The sequence below is a fragment of the Phascolarctos cinereus genome, unplaced genomic scaffold (genome assembly GCF_003287225.1).
Source record: "Phascolarctos cinereus isolate Bilbo 61053 unplaced genomic scaffold, phaCin_HiC Scaffold_4;HRSCAF=312, whole genome shotgun sequence".
Classification (NCBI taxonomy): domain Eukaryota; kingdom Metazoa; phylum Chordata; class Mammalia; order Diprotodontia; family Phascolarctidae; genus Phascolarctos; species Phascolarctos cinereus.
In genome coordinates, this window is record NW_027555847.1 from 396902760 (window position 1) to 396922357 (window position 19598).

Here is a 19598-nt window from a genome sequence, read left to right on the forward strand (position 1 = left end):
ATAATACTTACTAGCTATGTGACCCTGGGCAAGTCCCTTAACCCTATTGCCTAGCCAAAAAAAAAAAAAGATTGAAAGAAAAAATTAGAGGGTAAGCAGGATGGTGAAGGAGGACTGGTGGAGGGAACTGAAGATACTTAGCCTAGAGAAGAGAAAACTTAGAGCCCATACAAGAAGTATTGTTAAATATTTAAAGAATTGTCTCGTGGGGAGAGATTAACTAGGGCCCAAAATAAGAGTAATGAATAGAAGTTGCAGAAAGGCAGATTTTGGCTTGAGCTTTGAAAATATTTATTGATAGTGGTCAAAAGGAATGGGCCATCAGCAAAAATTAAGTTCCCCTTCACCATAGTTCATTATATACAGACTAGAAAACCACTTGTTAAGAATGCTGTGGAGGAATTTCAGTTCAGGTACAAATTGAATTACGGGTCTCTGAGATTTGTCATTCTGTAGTTTTGAACATAGGTGACTGAGAGAATGGTGGCATCACTGACAGAAAGCGAGAAGTCAGTATCAAATGAGTGGATAGATGGATGGATATATCACTGGATGAATAAAAGGAAGAAAAATATTGACACCATCAGAGGTTGAATATGAAGAAGACACTGTATTTGGACAGGATAATACTTTCAATTACTTCTGTGGGAATTTTTTTTTTTGTAAAATGATGACAATAGAAACCAGGTGACCAAGGATTGAAGAATGCCAGGAGAAAAGAAGGTAAAGTAACATATTCAGTGTACTCAGGTATGAGTGTGAAGACACTGGACAATCAGTGGCAGGACAAGTGGAGCTCTGAGCATATCTGAGTTTAGAACATGATTAAGGATGAGAGAAAAAGGTAAAAGTAAAAACAAGGATTATTATCATATGAGGAAGGGCAACATCAAATTGGGAAGGGGATGGGTTGGTTTTCCAGTAGGACTTGACTGAGAGATAAAGGAAAAGGAAGAGAGAATTCATGAGTAATCAGATGTACATAGGAGGCATGGGAAGGTTCAAAAGAGGAAGCTCATGCCTCAATTCTAAATGTACATATATTATAATATTACATTTGCCTGGTTACTTGTTTTATTCCATCTACTAAGTTCTCAGTTAACTCCTTGATGACAAGGTCTGTCATGTTTCCTCTTCATACTTTCAAGGAATAGCAGAGTGCTTTGCTCATAGGAGGTACTTAATAAATGTCAAAATGCATTAAATGTTTCACTTGGGGAGTAGAGATGAAAACTGGAGTAAAAATTAGGAAGATGTGTTTCTTATTCTTTGCCTGTTTATATCTGTCCATATAGATGTAGGTACATGCCATTGAATAGATAATGGCTTTAGAAAACTAGAAAACACCAAATTCTAGAGGTATTACATTCTCACCTCCGTTGAACGTAAGCTCCTGGAGGGGAGGAACTGCTTCATTTTAACTTTGGAATCCAATACGTCACATAGTCTTTCTCTCTCTCCAAATTTGAACTCAGGTCATCCTGACTTAGGTGAGTACTCTATCCATTGTGCCCCTTGGCTGCCCCGAGTCTCTTACAAATAATAGGTTGTTAATAAATATTGGTTGAAATGAATTGCCTTGCTGAATTGGTGATTTAGTTTATCATCATGAGTCAAAACTGGCACAATAAAATAGTGTGAGCTGACCCTCAGGAGAAAGGAATCTCAATCCCCTTCCCCTTGAGTAAGGTCTCAGCTTCTACAGGCTTGTTTCATCATCTGTAAAATAGGAGGTTTATACTTGATGATCTTTAACCTTCCCATTCTAAATCTATGATCCCACATGTGGTCGCTGTGAGGTAGGTAGCACAATTCACTATGTTCATTGTATGGCTATGTGCAGTGATCAAGTCACCCCATCTCTATGAGTTTTAATTTCCCCATCTGTAAAATTAGGACAATTATACTTGTAATACCTACTTCACAGAATTATTTCGAGGAAAACAATTTATAAGTAATCAGGTACCATATAAAGGAAGGCTATTTTTGTAATCCAAATTTTGATCTTACTAGTGTATCCACTACCGTGTGACCTTGAATGGGCCATGCTATTCTTTAGATCTCAGTTTTCTCATCTGTAAAATGAAAGGAAAGATCAGCATTTTGTGAACTACATTCTTTGGAACCCTGGTGTTCTGCAAATCTATCCAGGGGGTTCTGCTTAAGAATTACTTGTGATGATGGAAAAGCACATGAAGCAACTCCAGCCACTTTGATGCTTATATTAGCTTTGCTCCATGTGTGCAGGTGGGTGGCATAAAGGATAGAGCACTGGGGCTGGAGTCAGGAAGACCTGAGTTCAAACTTAGCTTCAGACACTTACCAGCTATTGGACCCTGAGCAATTCATTTTACCTCTATCTGCCTCCGTTTCCTTAACTGTAAAATGGGGATGATAATAGCACCTATACTGCAAGATTGTTGTGAAGCTCAAATGAGATAATATTTGTAAAGATCTTAGCACAGTTTTTGGCACATAGTAAGTGCTTAATAAATGCTTATTTCCTTCCTTTTTTCCTTCCTTCCTTAGCTGAGGTGGAGAATGAATAGAGATTGACTAAAATCAACCATATGTCCTAAAAGTATTATCACTCACTGAATTTATCCTGTAAGATAAGATGCTAAATCAGTGGTTGATCTGTCTCAGGACAGGGCAGATAAAGTAATCCCTTGAGGCATTTTTTAAACTATATATATATATATATATATATATATATATATATGTAAATGTAGATATATTACCGACATGAGGGGCAGATAGATGGTGCAGTGGATAGAGCACTGGCCCTGAAGTCAGGAGGACCTGAGTTCAAATCCGGCCTCAGACCAAACACTTGATACTTACTAGCTGTGTGACCCTGGGCAAGTCACTTTACCCTAACTGCAAAAAAAAAAAAAAAAGGTATATTACGGACATGCAACATAGCTGATCAGATAAGATTGGGAAGTTTGTAGAGACAAGAAAACAAAATCATTCATTAAAACCCTGACAATGAAGCAAACGCTTGTGACCTCAGGACAAATCATGTCTCGCACTCATGTCAATAGTTCTTGGCTTAAATCTACTGATCCTGATGTACAGTATAGGCTGAATGGGCAAATTTTTTCAATAGTTCCATGGTTCTAGCAAAATAAAAAAGCCAATTAGAAATAAACCACTATGAATTTAAGAGCAAAACTTTAAGCAAAAAAATTTTAAAAAAATTAATTCCCCAATACTAGCTTATGTCAATAAAGAAGTAAGTGTAAAAAGAGAAATCTTTTAGTCACCTGCTACAGATAGATCCATGCCCTCAAGGAAATTACATTGGAATAAATAACATATGTACTGCATTTTGCAAACCTTAAAGCACTATGTAAAATGCTAGCAATTAGCCGTGAATAGGGGGATATAAATAGGTACAAGTAAATACAAGATGTGTTGTGGAGTGAAAAAGCACTTACAGCTAACTAGAGTCAGGAGAGATTTTTAGTCAGAAGCAAACTGGCCTGAAGCCTTGGAGGGAGCTAAGGATTGTCAGAGGCAGAGAAGTGAGGAAGGAGTGCATTGAAGGCATGGGAGACAATTTGTGAGAAGGCACAGGAGTGGCCAAGTGTGAGAAACAGCAGAGGTGACTTTGGCTGGAATTTAGAATGTTGAAGGCAAACGATATGAACTAAGGCTGATGGATGACGTACAGGAAAATTGTTGAAGACTTTGAATGCCAGACCAAAGGGTGTGTATTTTATCTTAGAAGCAATAGGGAGTCACTGAAGATTTTTAAGCATAGGAGACGTTGTCAGACTGCTGCCTTAGGAAAATTATTTTGGCAGCTTTGTGAAGGATGGATTGGCAGAGGGACAGGTTAAAAATAGGGATCCCAGTAGGAGACCATTGTGGTAAACCAGGCAAAAAATGACAGCCTGAATAAGAGCATCAGTCATGTAGGTAGGAAGGAAGACAGGGGTCCGAGAGATGCCAAGGAGGTAGAAGCAACAAGACTGATGGGGTAAGGTAGGTAAGGGAGAGGGAAAAGTCAAGGCTGTCTCAGAGATTATGAACTTGGGTGACTGGGAAGATGGTGGTGTCCTCAACAAAAATATGAGCAGTTTGGAGAAGGGCTTTGGCATCCAATGTGTTCCAATTCGTATATAAAATGCTTTTTGATTGCCAATTACGTCTTCTTCACATATTCATAGTATTGCTAGATTCAGACTAAAACTCATCTGTAACTATGTTTTATCTCTTGTTTTTGATCAGCCAAATGTGATACCATATAAATAGTGATTATTTTAAAAAGTTGTTTTAAAATATTTTGCTATAAGGATTCCTTTGCAGTTTAGCTAAAAGTGGAAGGTCTTGTCACTATAGTTAGAGAACCCCGAATTCAGAGAACTTTGGGATGCCTTTATCTTGAACATTCTCTGACATTAAAAAAAAATATATATATGCCTTGCTCCCTTGGCTGTTTCTTCAACCAATTTTCTGCTGCCTCTTAGAGGTATATAACCTGTTATAGGCACTATTACTAAACTTTAGGTGCCAGTCTCAATAGCCAAGGCTAGTCTACCCTAGAGAATAAACAGACCTATGGGGGTAATCTGTACTTTTTATATTTTCCCAGGGAGGAGAGAGATCAACACTGACTTGCTGCCCACTGGGAATTCTGCCTAGCAGTCAGGCATCACAGGAATTTTCCAGACTTTTTAAGAAGAAGTACAGTCCTTGTGACATCCTACCAAAGCAGTAATGAAGTCCTGTCCCCCTGAACCATATCTGAGTGCTTCATGTATGTATATATCCATATATGTATGTATGCATGTATGCATGCATGTATGTATGTATGTATGATACACATAAGACAGTTCCCCAGAATTCATAACTCAACATCTAACCAATTCATTGCTGGCAGACATTCAAACCCACAGACAACTCAAAAAGTATATTCTGCCAGAGTTTTGTTTTGTTAACCTCTGCTAATGCCTTCATTTTAAATCCATCTTTCATATATTTCTTGATCACTTTAATTTTTAAATATTATTCGTGACGTTATGCAGTACAGGAATTAATTTACATTAATTCTAATTAGTTCTTATTTCCACAAACCATATGTGCATATATCTGAATACATGTATAAATCACAAATGCTGGCTAAAGAAAATATTAACAAATTTGACTCAATGTTAGCCATGCTCAACCAAAATAAGGAATAGTCGGCTGATCTCAAATTTGTTGATCATTAGCAGAATGGCTTAAGGGAGATGAGAATTATTATTCTAGTAGTGTAGTGAGAGACTGGTCAAAGGGGGTTAAGTCTTTCAAGCATGAGCAACCTGCTTTTCCTGGGGCCAACTCATGTAGATGCCTGATCCCAGGTATGTAGAAGGAAGAGAGTCTTGTCATCAACTTCTGAGAATGCATTGGTTTTAGGTGACTATTTCCAACGCACTTACTGAGTAGTGAAGAAAAACCTTTTGTTTGGCTGCTAAATCAGAACTGAGCTTGCATATAAAAGGTACAAAAAGACCAAATCTTCCCTAGTGGCTAGAAAGACCACTGTTGTGGTTGGGGAGAGGCCAGGGGCCCTTTTCTCCCAACCTAGGCCCCTGTCTGGCCTTGAATACATGACATACTGTTAATGTTTGTCTCATTTGTTTTGTTTTAATTGCTCCTAGATGAAGCAGTATGAAAGATGGGATGGACTAGGTGACAGCCATGTTAGCTTCAAAAGGTCAGAGGTCCAGGAACTGTGTTTGGAAAGGGCTGAGCCCAGGAAACAGCTAGCTCCAAGGAATGATTTGCTTAAAAAACTGGTCATATGAAATAAAACTGTGAGGGTTATAGAAGGGAGCCAGATAGTGAAAGGCTTTAAATGCCAGACAGGGGAAGTTATGGTTTGTCTCAGATCTACGTTTTAGACATATCTATTTTTTTTAGTTGCATGAAAAATACACTGGAGAAATGAGTAGTTAGGAAACTATTAACATTGTCTAGGGGAGAGGTGACTAGTGACTGGATTAGAGGTGAACCTTAAACAATAAAGGAATTAGTCTGGCATATTAGTTCTTCTTTCACTCCATTTTCAGTGGGTCATCTTTCTGGCTATTAGCTTGTTTCTTTCAAGTCCCAACTAAAACATTACCTTCTAGAGGAAATTTTTCCCAACTCCTCTTGATTCTAGTACCTTTTTTCTGTTGAATATCTCAAATTTATTCTGTATATGGTTGTACATATTGCCTTCCCCATGAGACTGTCAGCTTCTTGAAAGCAGGGACTGTCTTTTGCCTTTCGTTGGACTCTTAGTATCTAGTGCATTGCCTGACACATAGTAGGCACTTGATAAATGTTAATTGCGCAGATGATGGGGTGTTATGCTTGGAGTCAGAAAGATCCAAGTCCACATCTGCCCTTAGATACTACTTGTGTGATGCTGGCCAAGTCACTTAATGGCTGCCTGCCTCCGTTTCCTTAACTATAAAATGGGGAAAATAATAAGGGTTATTATGAGGAGCAAATGATATAATTTTTTTTTGGTTTTTTTTTTCGGTGAGGCAATTGGGGTTAAGTGACTTGCCCAGAGTCACACTAGTAAGTGTTATGTGTCTGAAGTCATATATGAACTCAGATCCTCCTGAATCCAGGGCTGGTGCCCTATCCACTGAGCCACCTAGCTACCCCTAAATGATATAATATTTGTAAAGCTTTTAATATAATGCCTGACATATTATAGCAGGATGTTAATAAACGTTGCCTGCTTCCTTCCTTAACTGATTGATTGAGAGAAGAGGATGGACCTGAGATAGAAGTAGGAATAACACAACTTGGAAACTGGTAGGACATAGGCAGGAAGGTGCAGAAAGGTGATACAGTCAGGTAATGACAAAGCTAATGATTGGAACCCAGGTCTCCTTTTTCCTAGACCATTGCTCTTTCCAGTACAGCACAGACTTTCCAGTACAACTAGACAGCTAGGTGGTATAGTGGGTAGAGTTCTAGACTTGGAGTCAGGAATACCTGAGTCCAAATCCTACATCATCAGGGGCAAGTCACTTAACTTGTCTGCTTCAATTTCATCACCTGCAAAATGGAAGTATGAAGATCACCTACCTCCCAGAGTTGTCATAAAGATCAAACCTGATAATATCTGTAATGTGCTTTGCAAACTTAAAAGCATTCTAGACATTCTAGTGATTATTTTGTCAAACTTTTATTTTTAATAATGATTTTAGTGCTATTAATAATTCTTAACATCACCAAAATTACCAACATTATTATATTGATGTTATTAACATTGATATTGATTATTATTACCATGATACTTCAGGTCAAAGGTTGAGAGGGTTGGTGGATGCTGTTTAGAATCCTGTCTCTATCAGGGTAGGAAGAGGAGGAGGATAGAATTAGCATTGAACTTTAAATGAGGGTTTTCATTTTAATTTCATTAAAAATAAAATTTCAGCACAAAATAAAGGGAAAAATCACTCCTGAGTGACTAAGTCATTTTAACTATTATAAATACCCAAAGGTATTTAACTACAAAGGATCTATGAAGGAAGATGCTATCCGCATCCATAGAAAGAACTGAAATAGAAGTATGTATAGAATGATTTTACATGCGTGTATATATACATATATATACACATATTTATGTTTAATGGTAGCCATGGGGGGAGGGGAGAAAACAAAAGAAGGGAAGAAGAGGGAAGAAAAAAAAGGGTGCAAAAGCAAGTAACCTGATAACTTTATTACATATTTAAAGGGAATAGCAAGTTGTACATAATAGATTTGCAATGTATGTGCAATTATCTTTTTCTATCCTACTATGTTACAGAAATGCTTGTTTCATTTCTTAAGTTCAGAATAAAATAAATTTTAAAGAAAGAAAAAAGAAAAACCACTCCTGACAAAGAGTTGGGGAGGCTTCATTGGCAGTAACAATGGGGAAAAAAAAACTTTCAGAAAAAATAATCTTAAAATGGTGGTCAAGTTCCAGTCATACATATAGAAATGATAATGGCAGAGGTTTCACCACCAAATTCAGATGGAAAGTTATCAAAGTTCCCCGAAGTCGTGGCTCTCAAGTAGGAACAAAAGGATAATGAGTCTGCCCATCATTGTTAGTGAATCTATTTTCCTCTGTGCTATGTGGATTTGGGGGTGGGGAGGATTATTGTTTTTAGAGTAAAGAACTCATCCTTCTTTTCTGTTCATCAAAGAACTGTGTTTTGGAGGATGCATTTTGCAAGGGAGTTTGGTGTTTATTGGAAGAGCTATTATATCAATTATTTTTAATCTACATATTTTTTATTAGAAAGTAAAGTAGTTAATTGATTATTCTGTTCACAGATAGTTGACAGAGGGCATCAAGACCCTTGCAGTTCCCTCCTATAATCCTCCCAAAAGGATTAAAAGTGGCAGGGGAGGAAATTGACAAGAGGGCTGGCTCAGGAGTTAGAAGCTTTGAGTTCAAATCTCCTCAGTGCTCTTGGTGGGTGATGAGTGAGGGAGGAAGAGACTTACTATCTCATGCATGTTACTTAACCTCCATGGACCTGATTTTCCTGATCCATAAAGGAGGGAACTAGACGGCCTCTGACATCCCTTCCAACTCTTCTTCTATGCTCTTACAATCCTTCACCAAGCACATGACCAAGCCTTTCAGTAAAGCTGGGGAAACACATATTTGATCAGTAACCTTCCCCTTCTTCTCCTACCCCCACTTGACCCTCTTATAAAGACCACTTAAAGGAAAGCTATGAGGCAGGTCCCTCTTTCTTCAGGGAGAAAATCATATTGATGACTACCCATGCACACAGGCGTTCTGAATATGATGACTTTTTTTTTACTGTCAGCTTTACCCAGTTGAGAGCAAGACTTTGGAATACCCATTCCTTCTTCCCCATATTCAGCTCTTTGTAGTGCCTGACAAGACATTTCAGCACTTGCAATTATCAAAGTTTACCAAACTGGGTAGCTGAAATCCCAAAGGTTTTGAATCATGGATGATTTAATTCCAGGCCTCACTTCTTGGCACCAGGACCTGCTGACAGCTGAGAGGCTACTGAGTTAATCCATCTGTTGAACTATTTGTGTACAGCCCTATCATGGACTAGACCTCAGAGGCTTTAAAAATACAGGCATGTGACAGGTCAGAAAATGTATTTACTCTAATTAGTCAGCATGGATAACATATTAGACCATCACACCCATTCATTGCCAGTCCTTTTCCACTGATTTACTGGACTAATCAGAGTAGTTGCTTGTCAGAAGAAAATGCCAGCTCTGGAGTGGAGAACCAATCAGCTTCTCTGGCTTTCTCTTCCTATCTCCTTCCTAAATAAAACTTGTATTGAAAAACAAAATAAGATGGACGGGCCTTGATATTTTTGTTTTAATGTTATTTGAAGGGGCAAAGATTTTCAGCAAATTTGTGAGGTGAGGCAGAAAGGGCATGGAGACTATCAGTAATATTCCCTACCCCACGCCCCCCAAAAAAGAAAGCACTTAAGAGAAGGCCATAAGCCAGGTCATTATTTCTTCAGGGAGAAAACAGTTTTATTGCTTTATGCACACAACAGGCAGCCTGGGTTATGGCTTAAAATATTTCACAAAAATCGCAGTGTGATAGCGCTGCCGGGCAGTAAACAAACTCCCTGTACTGAATGTAATCAGCCACATTTACTGTTTTCCCGATAAAGCAAACACCACTGGCCAATTAGCCAAGCATCCTGCTGCTGCTACAGCCAGCCCTAGAAGGGTTTGTTTGTGTGGATGTGTGTGTCTGTCTGTTCTGCAGGGTGGGGGCAGGCCCAAAGGCAGATGTAAGTGAGCAAGTTGTTAAGAGATTGGAATCTTCAGGTTTTCTACAAGATGTATTAACCTCCGCTGTAGCTCTCTGTATTAGTACAATTCTTCTTTTGATCCATTCGTACACTATCCATCACGGGAGATGTATCGCACTACAAAGGTTGGGGCACATTCATCCTGGCACTTGGCATTAAGCATTTAAGTGTAATGTTATCCATCCCTTGTGTGTTTTGCCAGACAGCAGTGAGTCAAGAGAGACGGATTCACTATATACTTATCACTCTGGATAAGCAGATTATCACTCTATCGAACACTTCTGTAGCTTAGCTGCAACTCTGACCTAAACACTCAGTTTAATCTCAGTATCTGTGGGCATTAGGAATGTCCCGTTCTGGGATAACTCCAACCCTGTGCCTTGGGTCAAGTTACACGTCTCCAATTTTTTCAAAACATCTTGGGTGTTGAAGGACAGCGATGGCAGAGACCCTTTGAACTACAAAGTCCAATTTATCAGAACAGGAAATTTGAAGGGAGCCCTGCCAAGTGGCATCACTGCTGTGACTAGATCCGTCCTGCTGAAAGTCCCTCTCTGCAGCACTCACTCAGGATATTTTGGGAGGGTTGAATGCAAGGAAGAAAGGGCCATGTTTCCCTCTGCAGTTAAATCATAGAATGTCAGAGGAGGTCCACATACATACACACTGGCTTGGTCAGAGCCATTAAAAACAGACAAACAAAAAACCACAAGGGATGAATACTTTTAATCTGTACTCTTCCAGACTATGTAATGCCAATATGTTCATTTTTCACTTTTCATTTGGTTGGTTTAGAATTATGTATTATCTACAGACTGTAATCAAATGTTGCCTGGCTTTTACATAAGTTACACTGTCCAGTTATTCATCAAAAGATGTATTTATTACTTGGTGAGCCACATTCTGCCACTGTCGGAGCTATCCTTTTTCAAAGCTTACAAGTTTGGAAATGTTTGGCAGCTACAGTCCTTTATGTGACTTAGGGACCACTTATTAACTGTTTCAGCATAAGAGAGAACATCTAGGTGATTCTCAAGGAATAATTACAGCTGCTCCAAGGCCTGTTTCCAGCTATGTAGCAGGCAAATTTGTAGAAGGAGAATATTATCATTCTTCCTAAAAATATGGTACCTGGAGCTAAACACAATACTCCATACGAGGTCTGACCATGTTATCTTTTTCATTCTAGATGCTATATGCTTAAGCTAACTTTGCATTAGCTATTTTGACCACTATCACCATCACCACCAACAGCCACATGAAAAACTGTGCTCTATGTAAAATGTCAGCTATATACTAATGTTAAAAACAACTGGAATCAAAGGGTGTTCCATATACATTATCCACCTGAGCTCAACCAACAATATGGAAAATGAAGAAAAATGCAATATATGACTGAATCATTCAGATTTGTTTATAAAAGTTAAGGAGTTTATCCTGACTATTTAGCATTGGGTCATTAAAATCAGAAATTACAGAAAGATTTACTCATTGATGGAGATTATACAAATAAGTAATTGAAACTGTACGCAGTACACCTGAAACTGTACACCTTTCACTTCAGGTTGCAAAACTTTAGCATCTAACTAAATACCTAGAAAACCATGATCAGGTGGCTCAGAATACCTACTCAAAGCTCCTTATGCTTCATGAACTAATAGATAACTAATTACTGTGCTAAAAATACAAAACTCAAAATCTCCTTCTGAATTCAATGAATTAACTGTACTTGTCCCAGAGCACCATTATAGTCATAACCGCCTGGACATAAAATTGACCCATAACATTTTAAGAATGACATCTTTAATAGATATCACCATACCAAACACTTACAGTCTCCTAACTAGGTAAAATGGAAACTCTTTAAAATACAGAGACTTAGCAGAAGAAATTAAAGCCATGTGGGAAAGGGGTAAAGTACATGATATCCTGACTACTACCAGAGTAGTCTCAAGTGTCTTTGGTGGTCCTACAGAAGATAACCTTGTAGCCCAGCACTATTTATTATTCATTTTCAGAAAGCTGTTGTTGCTGTTGTTGTTTGTCCTTCACTCTCAAAGAGGACCATGACATCAGGAAGATGATGCCATGACTTTGCAAGTAAATTGGATTTAAGTGGGAGAGGGCTGTGAGAAGTCACCAGCCTCACTTTCTTCTCCATAGCCATCTGGGCCCAGTGGTGAGATATAGATCCAGACAACTGGACATTCATTTTCAGAAAGCAGTCATTTTATCCACCTTCACAAAAACCATAGAGCATTAAATATAACAGAATAATAGTGGGATAGTGACTTGGTCTAGGATCATTTCTATCTGAACTCCATTAAGAAGGAGTAAGAATGAAACAACTATAACTAATCAACAAATAAACAAATAGCTGCCTCCACTAACTTTTTTTCTCCAATACCTCGTCACGCTGTGGAAGTAGCTCTGAGTTCTATAACTGATACTAAGAGAATGCAAGATCTAACAAAACCACAGATGGTGAGAAGTATGTATGAATTATTATGGGACCACAGAATTTAGAGGTGGGAAGAGTTCTAGAGATCCTTTAGTTCATCTCCCTCAGGAAAGTGAGGTTCAGAAAGGTTAAATGATTCACACACGATCATATAATAACAGAGCTGCAATTTATACTTGGGTTTTCTGACTTCAAATCAAGAACTCAATTGACATTTTAGAATACTTAACCAACAAGCATGTATTAAGTCTTGATTATGTGCCAAGCACTGTGCTAGTGGCTGGGGAAAGAAAGAAAGAAAAAAAGGAAGGAAGGAAGGAAGGGGAAGTAAGGAAGAGAGGGAGAAGGAGAGAGAAAGAGAGAGAGAGAGAGAGAGAGAGAGAGAGAGAGAGAGAGAGAGAGAGAGAGAGAGAGAGAGAGATTTTGTTTTCAAGCAGCTTATATTCTATTGGGAGAGACAAGCATATGCAAAAGATATATGCAAGTAGATACAAGCAAATTGGGTAAGACAGGGCACTAGAAGCTAGGGGGATCAAGAAAGGCTTCATATTGAAGGTAAATTACGATGGGCTTTTACATAGCTTGTCTCATTTGATTCTCACAGCAAACTTAGGAGGCAGGTCATATAGGTATCAACAATACATATAACAAAAAACAGAGAAGGACAAGGTGCCACCCCAGTGTTTTAAGAAGTTGGATAAGACAATTCGGATTGCTTATACTTTGCTGCAGTACATCCTTAGAAACCACCCTTGTAAAGTACATTTTATTTTCTCATAACAGTTATGTCATAATAACTGAAAGTTGTATTCCCGTCCAAGGAATTAGCAAATTGTAAAACACAGATATGGCCCAAAACAGTATGGTAACGCCAAAGCTGCAGTAATTCTAAGACATGGTGTCATTGCACTTTAAAGTTGTAAAGGACTTAAATTATCTAATCTAACCGTTCATTATATAAATTAAGGAAGTAAGGTCAAGAGAGTTTAAGTGACTTGTCCAAGGTTACACAGATGATTAATGACAAAACTGAAACTAGGACTTAAGTATCTTGACTTAACCCTTGTAAAAAGCCTTTACAATTGATATAAATAACCTGTAGTGACAGTGTGAAAACAACCTAGGTATTATAAATTGAATATAAAGCACGTAAAAGTACAGTGCTATCATATTTGATCTAAAATTAATATACTCACTATAATAAACACCAAACATTCAATTAGAAATAATTAATTGGCTGTATAATTGCATAATTGGACAATCAAAAGAGCTAATATTATCTCAGCCTGCATAGTACACTAGTGGTAGTAAACATCTGGAATATTTCATTTAGCTGCAGCCACCCTATTTTAGGGGCTTCTAGGTGGCACAATGGATAGGGCACTGGGCCCGGAGTCAGGAAGATGTAAGTTCAAATCTGGCCTTAGACACTAGCTGAGCAATCCTGGGCAAGTCTTGTTTGCCTCAGTTTTCTCATCTGTAAAGTGAACTGAAGAAGGAAATTGCAACTACTCCAGTATCTTTGCCAAGAAAACTCCAAATGAGGTCACAAGGAGTCGGAAATGACTGAGCAACAACAATTTTTTAGGAATCCTATTTTAGGAAGAATTATGGCAAGTTGGAACATATTCAGAGAAGAATAACTACTATGGAGAGGGATTTTAGCACCCTCCTATATAAGGATATTTTGTAGTACCTCCCTGCTTTTGTTTAACCAGGAGGAGAGATGACGTAGGCTGGTGGTAGCTACGGGTAGAAGAAGGATTTAATTTGTTTTGCTTGACACTAGAAGGCAAAAGTAGGAGTAATGTTTGAAGTTGCCAAACACCCTTTCTGACAATTAGAGCTGTCCAGAAGGGGAATGGGCTTCCTCAGGAGGCAGCCTCTTGCAAAGGCTGGATAATCACTTACTAGGAATATCATAGAAACCTCAAGTGCAGCTTGGGCTGGATAATTTCAAAGTCTTTCCAACTATGGCATTCTTTGATCCTATGATAATCTTTTCCCTTGTTCTCTTGGACTCTATAAGTGTTGGGGAGGGGGTTAGCTGTTTCTTTTTTAGTTTTTACCTTGTTAAATTTACACAGAGCAGGCAAAGGTATTAAAAAATCATTCCATTGATAATTCTTTCAAAAATTGTCTCCACAAGAGTGCTGCCATCAGAGTTAGGAGACTTGGGATCTCCTGCCAGTGTTAGCTGGGCGAATTTGCTCATCACTTCATCTCTAGGTTTCAGGCTCCTCATTACTTATGTGAAGGAAGTAGACTGGATGATGTCCAAAGACCAATTCTAACAGTTTATGTTTCTAACTTTAGTTGTGAGGTCCTAGAGAGGCTTGAATCAAATCCTTATATTCTTATTTACTCTCCTCCTGTCTTTTACCATCAAAATGATATCAAGGGCTATCATGAAGTTCCAAAAGGAACATTTGAGGGAAAAATGTACAGAAAAGGAAGGAGGGCCAATCACAAGTCATGATATTTATCTCTGTGGAAAAAGGTATACATATAAAGAGATTGTATATGTAGAATTATGGGGTTTTGTTTTATTTTGTTTTTCTAAGACAGGTACCTTCTTTTACAATATCTGGCTGCTTCTATGAGTCACTGCCCTCTTGGGCCTTGTAGAAATCCTCAAATGAGTAGAAAAAGGCACAGAAAAGTAGTGCCAAGGGGTGACTAGGTGGCGCAGTGGATAGAGCACAAGCCCTGGAGTGAGGAGGACCTGAGTTCAAATCCAACCTCAGATACTTGACACTGACTAGCTGTGTGACCCTGGGCAAGTAATTTAATCCCATTGCCTAGAAAAAAAGTGCTTCAAAAAGTGTTTTTCAGACTGAGAGGAGGGATGAAATGTTTCATAGTCTGAATGTCTGTGCACGTGTGTCTATATATGTATATGTGTGTGAATTTGGTATATATGTATGCATGTATATACACACATATATACAAATGTGTGCTTTTCTGTATTCAACGTGTATAGTCCTAAAAGTATTGTGAATGGAATTTTTATAAATAAATCTCATTCTTTTGATTAACATTACTATTTGGAAATCAGGTATTCCTTTTCCTAGCAAAAACAAAACCAAACCAAACCCTATGAGCATCTGTAATTCTTTAGAAATATAATAAATGTCAAAATGTTAGGAAAAAAAGCAAACAAAAAAACCCATTTCTAATAAATCATTAGAAAGAGCATTCAATATGCTGTCTGTAACACCCAAAATGCCAAGAATGGATTGTGATTGCCAGTGAGACTCAACAGTTGCTGAGGCAGGAATGAAGAGATTGGAAACAGCATCAATATCAAAGCAGATACATTTATTAATAAGAAGCTGCTATGTTGTTCTGAGGAAATCAAGATAGAGAACTCTGCCTATATCTCTCCCATATTCTTATCACAATGTATTATTATAATTGTAAGGTTCTTAGGGAAGGAATTGTCATTTTTTTCATCTTTCAGTCTCCAATGCCTGCCTAGCACAATGCCTTAAACATAGTAGTCACTGGCTATAATCTATGACCCAAGATTTCAGTTCAATCACAGGGATTTTTCAATCTAAAACTGTCTAAGGGATGTATCAGTATATCTCATAAGAACATCAGAATTTGGTTTATGTATTTTAAAGACCTTTGCTCCCATATAAACACTCAGAATAACAAGCCACCTATAAGTATATGTTTTAGTAAGTAAAAAAATGTGAAATAATTAAGAAAGCTCTGTCCTTTAATGAGCCCTACCTCCTGTAACCTATACAATCTTCCAGATTTATATATTATTCTAAGTGCCCCTTTCCACAATCCCACCACAGTTCACAAGGAGAAGGAACTCAAGGTATATACGGATAGTAGAAACTCCACCCTCTGATAGTTATCTCCTTCTCTTGGAACCAACATAGTCCATTTGACTCAATATCTGTTTTAGGTTGCTCCTCCATGTTGTGGCTTCTCAACAAACTAATCTCTCTCTCTGTCTCTCTCTGTCTTTCTATCTCTTCTCTCTCTGTCTGTCTCTGTCTGTCTCTCTCTCTTTCTGTCTGTCTGTCTGTCTGTCTGTCTGTCTGTCTGTCTCTCTCTCTCTCTCTCTCTCTCTCTCTCTCTCTCTCTCTCTCTCCCTCCCTCAGTTCCACATGGCAATCACTTCAACTTTTCTTTTGAATTTCAGTCTGGAGACAACTTCTCTCCATATTTCTAGCTTACAATAGCTCTTTCTCTCTCACTCCTCTCCTTTAGGAGAAACTTTCTGGAGATTCTAGTATCCTTTCCCTTAACAGAACTTCTCTTTGCTAATCCTGTGTCTCCATCAGGCATTGGTTCTTCCATAAAAATGGTTCCTTGCATGCGCCTGATTCTCTCCAGGTAACCAAGTTCTTAACTATGCACAGTCCCCTCTCTCACTGGATTTCTCTGGATTCTTTCTTTTCTAAAGGCCAAGTCCAAGGGTAAATCTCAGGTATGTGAATTATTTATTAACTTGAATTAATGCCAAAATAAAGTCTTCCTCACTAGTTCAATGAGAAATTTGAAGAGGGAATTTTATCTCGTTTAGGGAATTCAGACATTATCTTGGAGATAGGAAGAAGGAGGAGGTCTTCCTTGAACATGCCTGGGCACACAGAAAAAAATGTAATTGATTTAAATGTTTCCATATATAAAGCTACAAAAACATAGGAATAATTAGAGCCTTGTACTCATTTCATTCTAACTGCAATTATTTTTCATTTTTAAAAAAAATTATATTTTGTCTTGACACTTCTTGAGAGAGAATCCCCCATAATACTTCCCCATGAACAGAAACAATTAAGCAAAACCAGCTAAAAAATAATTACATGTGACAGTGGATATAACATTGCTCTTTTATAGTTTGCCATTTAACAGAAAGGGAAGAAGGATATTATAGCTTCAGTAATCTGTAATTAACATTGTCCACTGTATTTAATTTATATTGTTTTCTTTTCACGTTTTATTTATTTACATTATTGGAGTCATTGTGCAAAATGTTCTCTCAGTTCTACTTTCATCAATTCATACAAATTTTTCCCATATTTCTCTGTCATTTGTCATTCCTTATAGCATAAGAATATTCCATTATATTAATATGCCACATTTTACTCAGACTTTCTATAATTGTTTGGCACATAATTGTTTCCAATATTTTGATATTACAAATAGGCTGATATAAATTACCTTCCTTTCTTTCATTGACTTTTTAGGGGCATAAACCCCATAAAGGGACCATTGGATCAGTTTAATAAGCTTGCACAAAAAATTCCAAATTATTTTCTAGAATGGTTTCACTAATTCATAGTTCATCTAACAGTGGATTAGTGTACCTGTCTTTTCAAAGCCCCTTTATCGTTAAGTTTTCACATCTTTTCCAAATTGATGGATGTGAGATGATATCTCAATTATTAAAGCACAAAATGCATATTTCTCTTTTGTTTTTTAGTGACCCAGAATATTTTTCCTCCAGTTATAAATAATTTCTATTCCTTATTTTGAAAACTGTTTTTTCATGAACTTTTATTATCTATTTAGAAATTTTTCATTGTCTTAAATCCCATGTTAATTCCTTACAGATTTTGGAGTTCAAATGTTCTCAGTGCTATTTGATTGAAAAACCAAATCTCTAAATGATATATTTTCTGCTAATTCTAGCTGCATTTTTTCAAGCATTTTTCTAATTCTATAAAGTTAGAATTATCTCTTTTGTCTTTTATAAAATTTCATCTATCCCTTGTCTCATTATGAATTCTTCCCCTACCACTGGTTGCAAAAGCTATGACTAGTTGATGACTTTTCACTTAACTTTGCTACAAAGAAGAGTCCTTTTGGAAGGGGAACAACAAGAACAAGAACAAGAACAGCAACAACAAAAACAACAACAACAACAACAACAACCAACAACAGCTTTTAGCTGAATTTGAAGAAGTCCTGTAGGTGTCTTAGTAATTTTACTCCTAGATAGTCTGTGGATTTTGTCATTATTTTAAATGAAATTTCTATTAAATAGAAATGAAATTTCTGTTTAAAAGCTTACATTCTTTTTTAAACCACTTTTAACTTAAATGTGTATTTATTTTGTCCAAGGCTTTTTTGTTTCTATTTACCTAATTGTGGGTTTTGTTATCAGTCTGTTTATTTCCCCTCATATTGGGTCATCCTTGCATTCTTGACATAAATTCAACATGAGACATAATTAATAATTATTATGCATATATTTCAAAGCCTTTGTTAAATTTTATTTTAAAAATTTTGCATTAGTTTTATTCATTTGTGATATCGGTCTATAGTTCTTTTTCTCTTCTTTATTCCTTCCTAATTTGTTTAATAGAACTATATTTTTTTCTCACAAAAGCAGTTTGGTCTAATCTCTTATTTTCCTGTTTTTTAGTACAGTCTGTGTAGTATATGTAACAATTTCTTTTAAAATATTTGATAAGAAAGGTGGTGCAGAGCAAAGATGGAAGAGAAAAGGCAAGGACTCACCTGAACTCTACTCAATTCTCCTCCAAACAACTTTAAATACCTCAAAATGAATTTGGAGTAGTAGGAACCCACAAAAGGATGGGATGAAACAGTTTTTTCTACCCAAAAACAACTTAGGAGGTCAGTAAGAAGGATCTGTTGCACCTGAGGTGGGAATGCACTGCAGTCCAGTGCAGGCCACACCACAGAAAATTAGCAACAGGCCTTGGAGGCAACTGAATCAGTAATGGCAACAGCGGCATCTGGGGCTCTTAACTCACAGGTGGTAAGGGAATTGGACAACTGGTCAGAAAAAGATTACAATCATCCTTTTGCTGGCACTAGGCACAGGACTCTGTTACGTTGCCTATACACAGTCCTCAGTTGCAGTCCCAGGACAAGAAAGAGCACTAGCATACCACAACTCACATCCACAGTACAGCAGGGACCCTGATAAGAGTTCCAGGATACAAAAGAGTGCTTGTGATTGCTCACCGAACAATGTACAGACCAGGAGAGCAGTGACCACACCTCTCCTTAGATTATACCATCTTGGAAGAATTGAAAACTTACAGACCTCCCAGAAATAGATCTGAGAGAAGCAGTAAGAAAAGCCTGAAACTTGAAACAGTACCTCCTCCACCGTGGGAGAAGAGCCCCACTTTAACATAGAGTTAAAAGTCAAGAAATTGGCTGGAAAAATGAGCAATTTACAAAAAAAAAAAGGACCTAAACAAAGAAGTTACTATGGTGACAGGGAAGATCAAACACAAATTCAAAAGAAGACAACAAAGTCAAAATTGCTAAACCAAAGCCAAAAGAAAAATGTGAATTGGTCTCAGGCACAA